We start from the raw sequence: 15967 nt of genomic DNA, 5'->3' as shown, positions 1-15967 counted from the left end.
TACAAAAAATTCTTTCCCTGGCTTAAGCATTCTTGGCCGTGAGACCATAATCTGAGTGTCATCCTAGAGCATGTAGTTTATCAACGAACCACACCCATTCGCCCTTTCAACTACAAACTCCTAATGGTACCCTTCGCCATCAAATCCACGGATGCCTGGTCAGTTCCACATCTTAAGTTCTAGCTGCACCATTAGCTACATACCGGGAAATAAGCAATTCTATCCACATTGGGGTGGTCTCCAACGACAACACCCTGGTGTTAAGCAAATCCCTGCCACTGCAGACGTAAAGGTCCCCTCTCCAACAGTGGGAGAATGTCATGGTGGAGCCCCAATCCACACAGCCTCTCCCACCATTCAATGAAGATGATCCCGAAGCTCATGAAGAAGGACAAGTTGTAATGGCCTAGCAACAACAAAACTCTTGTGAATGGGTACAGGCAGACAATGTGTACCAAACCAGCAAGATCCACCATCACACTGAATGAGGGTTTGTCCAAGTTCCTCAGTCCAAGCAACAATTTGGCCAAGTACCTGCTACCATCATCAAGGTGACCCGAGGTAACTGGTAAGGCCAATACATCAATGAACGCTTGTGCCCGGGCCAATTCTCCAGCTGATTACTTGACGACCGACAGGGGTCCCACTTCCATCTTGGACTTGTGGCCATGCCAACTCAGCACAACAGCCTATGACCCTATGGCCAACATTTAGAGAAGCCATCATTTCATGAAATCAGCCTTAATGATCCGATGCACAGACAACACAGGCACACTGAGTCTACTTCCCTGGGTCAAAACGGTGTCAAAATCCAACGTGTTACACCAGCCGGGAAACTCTATGGGGAGAACCTCCTTGATCCTGACAACTTCTTCCCTTTCAACTCTGGCTCCGACAATGTTGGCATCGAACAGCTTTGAGAGGCACGGAAATTCACTATTTGTCAGATCATACCGACAGGACGAAGCACTTCAGACACAGCAGCCAAAACAAACTAGAGTCAGCTATAGTGAAAGGCCACTAACAGAGTCTACAAACCGCAGGCTAACCCCCCCCCAATCATACAATCATATTATATAAATTGTTTAAATATTCATTATTGTAAGTTGTTGTTGAACTTAAGCATTTTTTATACATTCATCAGTATGTAAGTTGAATCACAAATAAGTCTATCTCACCAGTGCTTACTGGATTTTTTCCATCATTCATTCACGTTTCATGAATAAATACAATAACTCAGTAACTATGTTCTGTCTGTCTCTCTCTCTTTCCTCACTATGTTATTATGCAAATGCTTAAAGATATACACACACATTCTACTATCCGGTTAACCGAGGAGTTCTATGGCTAATGGCAGAGCAGTGAGATATTGTGCCACCTTTCTTGTTGACACATGTCAATCAGGGCAACCGAATACCGATTTGTTTGTAAGTATTTTTAGTGCGTGTTAGGCTGCCTGCCATCAATCAACTCCAGCAAATTGATATGGAGAATGTCCTCTATCAACACCACCGTCCTGATACCAGAAGGTTGAGATGAGGCCCCCACCATTATTTGACACATTTGTAAATGGCTCATGTATAAGGGAGGGGGAGACCCATGAAATCAAATCCACTTTCCTTCTGCAATATAATATTTTATTTACATGAACATTGAAATAAATTGAAATTAGATATGGAACAATTTTCTTATCAAGGACTTTAATTTTTTACCTAAATTCTATTACAAAATTTTGACAAGTTAAATTTTAGTCTAATGCATTTAGTTAAATTCCTAGTATGATACATAATTTTTCAATTACTTTGGGGCTATTGTATTTTCATATTTTGAAAATTTTTCCTTACTAATACAAACCTGTAGCTCTTTACTTAGAGGTCGTCTTTTGGCAAAGTTGGAAGGTTAGCGCCATTAAGACTTTTAATGCAAGGTGGCAACCCTATCTGAGGGTAGAGGGTAGCTGGGGGCCTCCTCGCAGATCGGTGAACGACATAACTTTTTTAATTGTACCCATAGACATTTCCCAATGCTTCCCTTGTGCAAAGCATTGGGAACATGTACAAGTATAAAAATCTATACTAGGAATACCCAAGGGAAGTGAGTCTTACCTGCAGACAGGCGAGGGCAGCTTGCAGTGTCTTCCTTATTCCATTCATCCCAGACCTAACTCGGGTAACTAATGCCCTCGACCATCTGCGACTTGTTCAACAAGGAGCCTGAGGTATTCTTGAAACACTGGTTATGCAGCCATGAGAGGACCGACAGAATACATATCGAGGCTCCTGTGGGTTAAGTCTTGCAGGTAGTGGACAGTGAAGGTTGTCAGACTCTTCCAAATGCCCACTTGCAATACCTGCATCACAGTAGTTGCGTTTGAAAGCCAGGGACGTACAGATGCCCTTGACATCATCAGCTCTGTTTCATCAAGCTGAAGTCTACAAATTCAGGCAGAGATGGTTTTCTTAGCAACAGAGGGATGCCAGCCGGAGACTACTTACTGCAGTGCATTTTTTTACTGATTAAAAAAAAAAATTCTATATATGTTTCAGACATATATATATAATACCTTCATATAAAAAGTTCAAGTCACTTAGTCAAAAAGATTTTGATTTATTAAAAAAATAATAAAATCATGATTTTTATAAAAATTTTAGGTACATTTTTCTCAACTCCTATGACACCAATTGTATTGAAAATCATATCATCAAAACATCTTAATAAACCGAATAATTTTGTGCCAGATTTTTTATTTACTTTTTTTTTTTAAATGAATTTTTTCTCAATTTAATTAGTTTAGATGTAGGATAATCATGAGAAAAAGGAAAATCTAAATTCTGGTGCACAAAATTGTGGGATTTTTATTCCTCTTTTCAATGATATCTTTCTCTCAAAAACAAACAATAAATGAGAAAAATGTACACGTGTGAATAAGTGTGTTTTTGAGTTTCCAAAGATTTGCTATAAATTTTCACTCTGTACTTTACAATATAAATGTTCCAGCTTTGTACTCTTATTCATGTTTCCCTCTCTTCTTGGTTCTTTTTGTTGCTGTCTGCTTACTTTTTTTTCTCTGCCAGACGTAAGAGATTTTGAAATATAGGTGACAAAAAATCACTAGACTGTATATAGTAGAGATGAAAAAAATAAAAACGCTAAGATTATTCTGTCAAACTCAGTCATGCAGACGACACAGTAAAAATGACGTCAGCATTCAAAGACTGCTTATCTTCATTATTTGTAAAAACAATTGGCTGAAACTTTTGTAGAACATGTACAATATGTTTCTGCATTCATAGAAACAATAAAAACTATTTTCAATTTCTGAAAGTTGTTGTCAAAACACTGGTGGACGGTCCCTTAAGGTAATATCTCAAACTTCTCACTGGGCTGAGTAACAATTGATCTTAATTTAAAATCTAGGGTCCAGTACCCCCAGGGATTTTGAATCTTTGCAATAAACTCAGGGACGAAGCCAAGTGTCACTTAACCCCCGGCCCCTTGAATGGGAGATGTCGTATGAAAGACCATGAGCTTCACTTACTCTCTTTCATGAGGCTAAAGAGAGTAGGAACGCCATCTTCAAAGTGAGGTTAAGGTCTGTTGCATGGTGTAATGGTTCGTAGGATGGATCCTTTAAGGGCCGCAAGACTTGAACCACATTCCAATGAGGAAGTCTAATCTCCGACTGGGGGCAAGTGATGTCATAACTTCGTATGAGGAGAGAAAGCTCTAATGAAGAGGGGAAGGTCTACTCCTTTCAGTTTAAAGGCTATGCTTAAGGCCGAACGATAGCTTTTCAAGACCAAGACCGAGAGGAAATTTTCCTCCCATAGGTATATAAGAAATTCCGCAATTGTTGGAATGAATAGTGGTATCAAGGGGAGAGATACTCCTTCCACGACACCAACCACAGAAGACAGGCCACTTTGCCTGGTAAACCAAGGGCGAAGATTTCTGTAGATATCCAGACATCCTTCTCGCAACAAATTGCAAAAAGCCTCAATGAGAGAGGGGATGCTGGATAGTCTCCAGGCGTAAACCGGAAGACGGAACTGCATTGTGGAAGATATCCATGTGTGGTTGAGTAGATCTTGTCATGGAAAGGGTTCTCTTGGAAGGTCTACTAATAGTTGCCGAAGGTCTGGAAACCATTCTGCATGGTGCTACAGAGGTGCTACGAGAGTCATCAGCAAGTTGTTAGATACTCTGGTCTCGTTGGGTACATTTCTCAGACAAAATGGGGGAGAAACATACACGTCTATGTTGTCCTAACATGGTCGAAATGCATCTTGCCATAAAGCTTGAGGGTCTGGGACTGGGGAATAATATAGTAGGAGCCTTAAGCTCAGGGATGCTGCGAATAAGTTCACAGTTAGGGAACCCCACAAAGTCAGGACTTTGTTGGCTATCAGAGGATTCAAAGGCCATTTGGATCCAACCATTTGACTCGCTCTGCTCAGGTTGTCTGCGAGCACATTCCACTTGCCTGGACTGAAGCAAGCTGATAGGGACACTAAATGTTCTTCTGTCCATCTTAGCATCTCTACTGCAAGATGTCGTAGGGGCTTTACGTAAGCCACTACCCTAGTGTTGTTGCTCACCCTGGAGACCAAGGAAGACTACTCTCATCTCTAAGTGATTTATGTGCTAGTACTGTACCTTTCGGACTCATCGTAGAAGTCTGAGATGGTGTGCTGCAGCAAATGGGGCCCCCACCCTTCTTTTGATGCGTCTGTGTAGGGCATCAAGTCAGGAGGAGGGACGAGAAGATACAGCCCTTTGAGGAAGTTTTTGTTGGACAACCACTACTGCAGATCCGCTACTTGATCCTGTCCCATAGGGACTAAGGTGTCCAGGGAGCCGGAGTGCTGGTTCCATACGTCCTTAAAGTTGCCACTGCAGACATCGTATTCTGAGGCCACTATCGGGAACAAGACGGGTCAGGGATGTGAGATGGCCTAGAAGGCACAATCATTGTCAGGCTGGGAGAGCCTCCCCTCTGAGAAAGGGACTTACCACTTCCTTCAGCCTATGTACTCTGTTGTCTGAGGGAAAGACTTTTTGGAGAATGAATGAATGATATAAAGTTTTCAGGCATCCTGACATCTAAGGTCATTGACGCCGGTAACATTTAATTTATGTATACAAAAACAAAAAATGAAATAAAATAAAAAATTAAAGATCATAAAAATTGAATGTCATAAAAGTTAAATATTTTTCAGAAGACCTGCTTCTGAAATAAATCTAAAAATGCCACTTGCATGGTAGGACACATCATTTCCAAGAATCTTGGCAAGGATGAACCTGCCACCCTCACCTCGAGCCTCAAACAAATATCTATTCTGCAAGTTGTTATAATTGGGGCATTTGGTCAACAAATGCCTTACTGTTAGAGGTACTAAACAGTTGTCACAATACGGTTGGTGTTGGCCCTTCAGCAGAAACTCATGTGTCAACCAAGTGTGACCAATACGGAGACGACAAAGAGACGTCTCCCATTTTCGGGGCATCATATTATACCTCCAAGGATATATGTCATTTGTTACTTCCCTCATTTTATTGCTATCTTGACTATCCCATTGCTGTTGCCATTTATTGCAAACCAATTTCTTGATGTCAGGTAAGAAATCATTACAGGGAATGGGATACCTTCTTGGCAGCAACTCGGATGCAGCCTCCTTAGCCAGTGAATCTGCCTTCTCATTCCCGGACACACCTACATGTGCTGGAACCCAACAAAATTGAACTGTTATACCTCTCCGTCCAATAAGGAAGAGCCATTCTAAAATCTTTAAAACTAGAGGGTTATTAGAATTAAAAACTTCCATAGCTTGAAGGACACTCTTTGCATCACTAAAAATTGTAAAATTACCCTCCTTCTCCAACGCTATTTTCTCAATAGCGGTTAATATGCCATACAGTTCGGCAGTAAATATGGAAGCGGTCAGAGGAAGTGCACCTCTACAATTAAAACCATTACTATAAAAGTTGATCCTCCATGTTCTTTAACATGTTCATTAAAAAGACACCTGGCTTCTACGTCTGACATATTCTTCTTATCTCCAATAAAATATTTACAAAAAGATATCTCTGGCAACTTCCATGGAGGCGTTGATGATACCTTGAATGGAAGTACCTTATTTCTAATTACATCCCGACTATTTAATAATCGTTTCACCCGAAAGCCATAAGGTTGAGGAGATTTTGGGTGCAACTCAAAGTATGATGCGTGTCTTACAAGGCTTGCAGTCTGAAAGGCTAGAGAGTTAGGGAGTCTTTGCAATCTAAACCAATACCGAAGAATGGAAGATATTCGGTAAAGGTCTAGAGGTAACTCTCCAGCATCAACAAGGAGACTTGGGATAGGCAAGGTTTTAAAAGCTCCAGTAGACAATCTAATACCTGCATGATGTATCGAGTCTAATATTTTTAACCGGCTTGGGGTGGCTGAAGAATATACCTCACAACCATAACTAATTTTGGAAAAAATCAAGGCCTTGTATAATTTTAAAATAGTATTGCGGTCTGCCCCCCATGATGTATGGGACAATACTTTTAAGATATTCAGAGCTTCAACACATTTAGCTTTTAGCGCTTTTGGGTGAGAAACCCATGTAAGTCTACAGTCAAATATCAAACCTAAAAATTTGGTTTCCGGTACACATGGTATCCGTTGACCTTTAATGTATATATCCGGGTCTGGATGTACTCCCCGGATACGACAAAAATGGACAATGGTAGTTTTACTTGTCGAGAACTTAAATCAATTCATGTCAGCCCACTGGATAATTTTATCAATAGAGAGTTGGATTTTTCTCTCAACCATTGCCATTCTAGTGCCAGCAAATGATATTGAGAGATCATCCACAAATAATGTTGAGAGAACATCCTGGGGAATGGCTGAGGATATCCCATTAATTGCTAGTGCAAAAAGGGTTACACTCAGCACACTACCCTGAGGAACTCCTTCTTCCTGGCACTTACTCTCTGATAGAGTTTCCCCCACTCTCACTTGAAAAACTCTACGTGAAAGAAATGCCTGAATAAATAGTGGCAGCTCTCCTCTCAATCCCAATTCATGAATGGTTTTAAGAATACCATATCTCCATGTGGTATCATATGCCTTTCCAAGGTAAAAAAATACTGTAACATGGTGCTGTTTGGAAGCAAAGGCTTCACAAATAGAAGACTCAAGTCGTATCAACACATCAGTCGTTGAGTGCATTTTTCGGAATCCACATTGAATCGGTGATAAAATACCTTTCTTTTCGAGGTACCATATCAGCCTTGCATTGACCATCTTCTCCATGATTTTACATAAACAAGATGTCAATGCAATAGGACGATAGTTTGCTGCTAAAAACTTGTCTTTACCGGGTTTTAAAAAGGCTAAAATAATGGCTAGTTGCCAAACACTTGGGTAACTATGATCATGCCATATTCTATTAATAATGCTTAAAATAAATAGCTTTGTATTAAAATGTACATGTTTAATCATTGCATATGGAATTCCATCGGGTCCAGGGGCTGTATCGTTGCAATGAGCAAGTGCGGAATCAAATTCTCTTTCAGTGAAAGGAGAATTATACGACTCTTCCCTTCTTGTTGCAAAATTTAAAATTTTCTTTTCTTCAGTGCTCCTATACTGGTGACCAGGGGCTCCTTCACACTTGCTGGATACATTTGAAAAATGATTAGCCAGGGCATTGCTAACTTCATTTGCTTCAGTTACATACTGGCCATTCACCTTCAACACTGGTGGTGGGTTGGGGGTGAATTTGCCAGCTATCTTTTTTACTTTCCTCCACACAGAAGATGGCGGTGTTCTACTGTTAATGGAGGAAACAAAAGACATCCATGACTGGCGCCTTGCTTCTTTCATGGCACGATGGAACTGTGCTCTACATTTCTTGTACATAGTTAAATTCTCATCAGTTCTGCGTCTACGCAATCGTGTTAGAGATCTTCTTGTGGCTCTGTGGAGTGCAGTTAGTTCAGAAGACCACCACGGGACTGGTCGTCGTTTGAATAACCCTGTTGTTTTGGGAATTGAATTGACTCCTGCTGTATGAAGAGTTCCATTCAGTAGGTCTATGGCATCATCAACACTTTCTAACTGTTCTGCTCTCCTTTCGATTTCACTTAGCTCGGAAAATTTAACCCAGTCTGCCTTGTCTAGATTCCAACGTGGACTTTTTGGAGATTGGTGTCTATAATCATACCCAGGTAAACCAGTCTCAGATGGGAGCAGTGATGACTTCTTGAGATTTATCACAATCCCCAGATCCTAACAAAACTCGAGAAGCCTGTCTCTGTGTTGAAGGAGGGTCATCACAGAGTCTGTTAGAATCAGCCAGTCGTCGAGGTACCTTGAGAGACGAATGCCGTTTATGTGAGCCCAAGATGACACTAGGGCGAACACCATCATGAAGACCAGAGGTACTGTCGAGAGGCCGAAGTACAGGACCTTGAACTGGTAATGCTTATCCTTGTGTATGAATCTTAAGATACTTCCTTGAAGACGGATGGATTGGGATCTGGAAATATGCATTTTAGAGATATAGTGTGCACATTAAGTCCATTGTTCTTACTGCTTGAATGACCGAGTCTGCCATCTCCATCCTGAACCGAGTTTGTAGGACAAACTTATTCAGGGCTGAGATCAATGACTGGTCTCCAGATGCCTTTTTCACAAGAAAGAGGACCTTCTGCAACATGGTCTGGACTTTGGGACGGAGGGCCAGCTTCTTTACGGATCCTTTGTATAGGAGCCCAATGGGATTGGATCCCGAGTCAGTGGATAGAGAGATTGTATGAACGTAACATCCCTACGCCGATAATAGTGATAAGCGATCGTCCAGGGATCTGCCCAATGAAGCTGTCACCTCTGCCAGAGGCATTGCAGGCATCCCCCACTGGTGGACAGGTGAGAGGATTGCCCTCCCTATTGGGAGCAGCCACCTTGGCTGCCCTCTCTTCCACTCTTCTTACCGCTGAAGGGTTTGGGACCTTTCTGGTCTCTAGCCGCAAAGGGGATGTCTTGACATACTGCTACAGGGTCCAGATGACCTGGATGTTGAGGGAATTGCAGGTTGGGGCTGCTTCCTCGGAGGCTGTCCATAGGGCCTGGAAGTCATAGCCCTAAAGAGGAGAGAATCCTTGGAGGATTTTCTCGACCTATCAGCTGCCTTATCTACTTCCTCTGGATCAAAGAGATAAGTACCCTCCAGTGTAAAGTTCCGTAAGCGAGTGATTTCGGCTTTCGGCACCTGCTTATGGAATCTCTCTATCATGGTATCCTTCCTCTTTAGAATTGCATTTGCCCACAGGCTGACTACCTGGTGGGAAAGGAACTCTAGAGTGCGGGTACCCGACAATAGGAAAGATTCCAAGGACCGCCTTGTAGATTCCTTAGATAAATCCTCGGATCTAAAAATGTAGCTCAACGACCCCAGTCATGGGTCAAGCCATATACCAGCCTGCATGGCGTACCTCATGCCATTCTTGATGTTGAGGAACTAAATTGCCGGAAGCGAAGGTAAGGCTAGAAAGTCTGATTGGAAAGACCACAAGTAAGAGAGACTACTGAAGGGTCAAGGATTAGGACAAAGGGCCTCACTAGTGACTTTGTAATACAGTACTTCCTTTCTAAAACGAAAGGAAGTGGGAGAAGTCTGGACAAAGAGCCTGCCCATAAGGAACTTGAGGAACCTGCCATCTGGGAGATAGCTTTCTTTCTGGCCGCTGTCAGTCCCTTTGACCAGGGGAAGATCGCACTGATTTTAGATCGTTCTGGGTTTAAACAAGAGGTGGAACCAGGATCCAACAGCTGTAGTTTTCTGGGTCGATCTGTGGCGCCGGGTGAAAAGAGTCCTTCTTATATACCTTTTCTGATAAAACCTTCCAATTATACCAGAGAAAGATAAAAGCATGGAATGCTGAGGTTACAACCCTCGCGCGAGCACCTTTAGGGTGTCGTGTATAAAGCAAAGGCGCGTGAAATCCACTATTCACAGGTTGTCTTCCATTTAGTTAATTCCTTCGTCAAAGGGATGGGCCGATACAAAGGCCCTTGCCAACCACCAGCGCCACACCACCCACGCCACGACGCGAGCGCCATCTGAACAACATCCTTCTTTTTGGAATACTAAGTGTTGATTTGTTTTGTGGTGCTCTCGGTCTTTTTTATCAATCGTGGATTTATTTTGTCATGTCCGAAGCTCCATCTTCACACATTCCAATGTTAAGTACCATAGTTTGTTTTGACAGTATTTTATTGTACCGGGCTTTTGTTTTATATCCAGTATAGTCTGTTTTATAATTCCCGTCTGGCCTTTCATGGCGGCCATTGTTTGTTCACTTGTTGGGAATTCATCTTTGTCTGCCCGTTTAGTACTCTGTCACTTAGGTTCTTGGATAAGTCCCTGGCCTTATGCCTTTAGAACCGTTATTATTTTTATTTTTATTTTTTTGTGTATTTATGCTCATGGTACTTTTTGCTAGTAAGTCCAGCCTACGAACGAGATAGCGATTTAGCTTTGTATTTGTTTAGTGCCCGCCCCTCCGAGGCGTTCGTCACTCGACTGTGCTATTTATTTAAAGTTTTAGCAGATGCTATTCTTCGATCGTAGTGTTATATGGATGTACATTTTTATTTTATACGTTTATAATAGTGTTGTGTGATTTTTAGTCCTGTTTTTGTGTCCAAGAGAGCGAGAGATAGGGGTCCCCGTTTTCTGTTCGCAGTCACGAGTTACCCCTTTCTCTCGTTTTCTTTCTTTGCTCTGGTGGTTGAGCGGATTTCCCGTTTTCCGTTTTGTGCGTTCAACGGGTTCTCCCTCCCTCACCTCTCCCCCTCTGGGTGGATGATAACTTACGAGTTATTTATTTTTCGTGACTTTTCAATTGTTAGCGTTATTTTGGTCCGTGTTCGTCCTCTCCCCGTTACGGCTCGGGAGTAGTTTATGAACGTTTTCCACTCCGCCTTGAGTTCTACTCCGGCTTGAGGGATTCTCAATGACTTTCGTTCTATTGTTATATTTATATATTGTTTACTACATGGGACGGGCTTCATATTGTTTAGATACGACCCTCCGGTGGCCCTTACTGCGGTCTCAGGCCACGGCCATATCCACAATAGCCATTGTTATTACAATTGTGTTTTTATTCACAATAATTATTCAGGACCTTTCTTCTCCCTCCGGCCTCACCGGAGGTTGTAAATACGCTTTGCTATGATCTAAGCCTTAGCCTTTAGCTGCGGCTTGGCTTTTATATCTTCACAATTGAATTATTAGCCACAATTGAATTATTCAGGGTATCTCATTATCCTCCGGCGTCACCGGAGGTCGCCCATACACTTCACACTTATATTTGCCTTGCCTTTGGCCAAGACGGCATTATTCAGGACATCTCATTACGCTCCGGCTTCACCGGAGGTCGCCCATACACTTAACACTTATATTTGCCTTGCCTTTAGCTAAGGCTGGTGTTTATATTTATTTTAAGGGCATGTCACTGCTTCCCCGACCCTCGCAGGTCGGCAGATTGCTTTAAGTTGTCTATCCTTATGTCATTAACAGACATTAGGTAAATTACAAATATACAAACATTTGGATATTATAGTGCCAACAATGGTTTTGGCCGAATAGCGATTTAAACGTTTGCGATTTAGTCTGTTAGTCTGTTAGTTTGTACTCGCCCCAGGAAGGCTCGATTTAGACTATATCCTTATTTATTGGTTACGTTGTCGTTATTCTTCGTTTTTGGTTATTACAATGACTAAAAATGAAAAAGAAAAAGGAAAAAATAAAAATAAAATAAAAACAATCAGTTTTATTTTACTTTCCTTATATTATTGTGTGATGTTAGCTTTTATTATGTAACCTTGAGAGTGAGAACATAAGGTGCTCGTTTATTAGCTCGAGTAAGGGAGGTGATTTTCCCGTTCTCCGTTTTTATACGTTCACGAGTTATTCAGGCCTCCTCTTATTATCAGAGTTGATGATAGTACGTTTAATGTTATACACGTTTTATTGATGTGGTTACTGTTAATATAGCTAACACTATTAGTAGGAACGTTGGTGTATGAGTCATTAATTGGGTTCGATTTATACCGACACCCTTAGCTCCGCCTTGAGTTATGTTTAGCTCCGCCTTGAGTTATACGCCGATATAATGGATACTCATTGGGTGAGAACTAGTCAGATATTTGGAGTGCAACGGTGAAATCCGGCACTCAGACTCCGGCTGAGACCTTTTTGCACACGAACCTTTGTCATGTTTGATCTCAATTACACCTTTCCGGCCCCTTTTTTCATCGAATCTCCGGCTACGCTGGAGATAACTCAAACATTCATTGAAGTTAATGGTATCGTACCGGTGACGGTCACGATCTCACGGGGACTAGCCTTTGCTACCGGATCTCCCATACAAACAGAGATCAAGCAGACGTCCAGAACCGGAGTTAACAATGTGATACCGATGAGGATTTCACAGTTTCATTATTACGGTCCCTTTTTCATCGAATATCCGGCTTCACTGGAGATAACACAGACATTCAGTTTTAGAGAATGTTATCGTACCGATGAGGATCACGTTTTCACGTTGCCGGACCTTTGTCACTGGTTCTCCGGTACAAACTGAGATCAATCAGACGCTCAGAATCAGGGTATGAACCCTTTTTTTTTTTTTTTTTTTTTTTTTTTTTCATGAATTATCACAATATCGTCATTACGATTCTTTTTCATCGAATCTCCGGCTTAACCGGATATCGTACAGGCGATCAGCATTGAGGTTAATATTAGATTTCCTCTGGTTCACGTTGTCACTATGACGGACCTTTGTTTGTACCGGGGATGGTTACCGGAGATCCGGTACAGTCGGAGATCACTCAGACCACGGGTGGCCAATCTTTTGTTTTACCTGTTAAAAAAAAAAAAAAAAAAAAAAAAAAAAAAAAAAAAAAAAAAATTATTTATGAACGTAACTATGCCTATATTTATGCATGTATTTAATTCTAACTATGTATAAATATGGATAAATATCCATACAACATCGTGTTCAAATAGAATTAAATTAATTATGCCTATATTTATGCATGTATTTAATTCTAACTATGTATAAATATGGATAAATATCCATACAACATCGTGTTCAAATAGAATTAAATTAATTATGCCTATATTTATGCATGTATTTAATTCTAACTATGTATAAATATGGATAAATATCCATACAACATCGTGTTCAAATAGAATTAAATTAATTATGCCTATATTTATGCATATTCAATCCTAACTGTCTAAATATGGCTAAATATCCATACAACATAGTGTTCAAATAGAAATACATTAATTATGCCTATATTTATGCATAGTCAATTCTAACTATGTCTAGATATGGATAAATATCCATACAACATAGTGTTCATATAGAAATAAATTTCCACCCAGTGGCGAATGCGCCAACAGTGTCACATTTCATGAATACAAGTGTCGCACTATACCCCAGAAGATAATACATTAAATAACTTGTCTTTAAAATGGCTTTTTAAGAGTATACAGCTGATCCCAGCCTGTGAATAGGATCGCTAACCAAAGTTCAAGGAACATCCAGACTTATGTCCCCTTTGTGTTACAGAAGGTTCGCCTGCATGGTTCCCATCAGGATGATGATGATTCTCTCTGGCCTGCAAAGAGAGGCTCTCCACCCTTGGGTATCGAAGTTGGGAAGGAATGCTCCATCTAGAGGTCCCTATCTCCTCGGAGTGTCCTCTCTAAGGTTGGACAACGACCCCATGGACGGGCAGGTATGTGGGGATGAGTTTTGAGCCTTCAGGTTTGCAATTACCTACGTCACCGACCTAGGACCATTAAAGGATCCTAATGTTCATGTTACCCTGCATAAACGGTGACGGCTAAAAGCAACACATTCTAAGGAAATCCAAGGGGCTATGACGAGCTCTAAGGTATGGTGGTGAGTCAGTGCCGTTCAGGAACTCGGATATAGGTGGTACCATAAATCTGGAGGGCATAGACGTCCTCCCTCTGGGGGACCTAGATTTTACTCCCAGGTACTAGAATTCCCATTCAACGGATTCGTTCGATTGAAAGAGATTGCCTTGGTTAGATTAGACAAGGTACCGAAGGTAACGGTATTATTTCCTAAAGGGCAGGCCCGATCTGTCTGGACCAGGATGTTGTCAGCCTGGGGGGTACGATAATTCCAGGCTCTGCCCTTCCAGTTCGACCTACACGTTTGTTGGTCTGATCGGGTCAGTTGTGGGAAGTACGTTCTGTCTGAGACCTCTATCAGACAGGAATTGGTAGTCGGTTTCCCACTCGTCATCACAGCCTTCCTCTGGTTCGACGATTTTGTATCTGACCCCCCATCATCAGGTGGTCTACCTCACTGATTCCCCAGGTACACAGCCCAACTCCGTTGGGATGTTTTGCCTGCATGCAGCCCTAGATCCGAACCCTCAGGCTCCTTTCATGGACACCAGAGAGGAAGCTACAGGAGTAGAAGACAGTCCCGACATCAAGGCGGACCTAGGAAAAAGGGGGCTCGGAGAAGGGAAGGACCTAGATTCACTCCCTCACAACGCGGTGGTCCTGGTAGAGGGAAGACTTTACCACTTTCGTGACCATTGGACTCGGTCTGTGGGATCATAGCATAGTCTCTAACGGTTTGAGATGAAAATGGCCTCAAGGTCCTCCTTCTCCGCCAGTGACCTTCTCCCAGAAATACACTCCCGTCCTGAAAGAGTACACCACAGGGTTACTCAAGAAAAAGCAATCAAACGACTATCTCTTAGGTATGGACCTTACTTCCCCGTGGGACCGTCACCACCTCTGTCGATCTTACCGACCGCTATTAGCTTGCGCCTATAGCTCGAAACTTCTCTTCTTATCTGGATTTCCACCTAAGCAGGAAAGCCTTTGTGTTCAAGACATGTCCTTCGGCCTCAACATTGATCCCAGGATATTCACGAAACTGGGAGAGGCAGTGTTAGAACAACTCAGGAACCAAGAGATACAGATCATAGCTTATCTGGCCGGTTGGCTCATTTGGGCCCGGCCGGCCATAGAAGGTAACAGAGCTACGAAGGAATTTCTTCGATCGCTCGACAACCTGTGATTTCGGGTCAATCTCCATAAGTCTCGCCTGCGACCATCAGGCCACTTAGAATGGTTAGCCATTCAGTGGGACCTTTCGAAGCACACGTTGTCTCTCCCTTCCAAAAGTAAGAGGAATAGGTTCCAAGATCAAGAATTTCTCAAGCACAAACAGGTGTCCAAAGAGCCTAGAAAGTATCCTCGGCCTTTCCCAATTCACTTCAGTAACAGATCTCCTAATAAAAGCCAAACTCAAGACATCAATCGATTTTGGAGAAAGAGAGCTACAGTACCTATAAGAAGACAAGGTCTCGAAGATCCCCTCTGTCGGGAAAATGAGACTACGCCCATGGTCCGAACCGAAGAACCTCTCCAAAGCGGTTCCTCTACAATTCCCACCTCCACAAGTGACATTCCATTCAGCCGTGTCTCTAAGTGGATGGGGGGATTTCTCCGAACATCAGATGTTTCAGGTTCTTGGTCACTAGCCATGAAACAGTCCCATATCAATGTTCTCGAAGCCATGGCAGTGTTCTTGACCCTGAAGAGAGAGACTCCTCCGAGGTCGACCCACATCAGAGTAGTGTCAGACAGCACAGACGAGGTACACTACGGAAACAGGGGAGGATCCAAGTCACCCAACCTGAATCAGGTCCTGGTCACTTTCTTCGCCTAGGCAACAGAAAAGAACTGGTTCCTGTCAGCACCTCACCTAGCGGGAGGCCAGGGTGTGAGAACGGGCTCACTATCCAGGACGAGTTCCCTGGAGTCAGAATTTCACTCCGGTGGATACTCAGGTTCGTTCCAGGCATCCAGGTAGATCTATTCACATCTCAGATCAATCACAAACT

At 42.3% G+C, this 15967-nt stretch overlaps 1 long non-coding RNA gene across 1 annotated transcript in view; it reads right to left on the bottom strand.

The window, feature by feature from the left end:
* Positions 1-404: 404 nt before the first annotated feature.
* Positions 405-15967, bottom strand: part of LOC137631731 (uncharacterized) — a 123551-nt gene continuing 107988 nt past the window's right edge. The window contains exon 5 of the long non-coding RNA XR_011041940.1: positions 405-1622. This is a non-coding gene — a long non-coding RNA (uncharacterized lncRNA). The remainder of the gene's footprint in view (positions 1623-15967) is intronic.

This window comes from Palaemon carinicauda, chromosome 40, assembly GCF_036898095.1.
Source record: "Palaemon carinicauda isolate YSFRI2023 chromosome 40, ASM3689809v2, whole genome shotgun sequence".
In the NCBI taxonomy this organism is placed as follows: Eukaryota; Metazoa; Arthropoda; class Malacostraca; order Decapoda; family Palaemonidae; genus Palaemon; species Palaemon carinicauda.
Note: the sequence above shows the minus strand (reverse complement) of the source record. Positions and strands in the feature narration are given on the sequence as shown.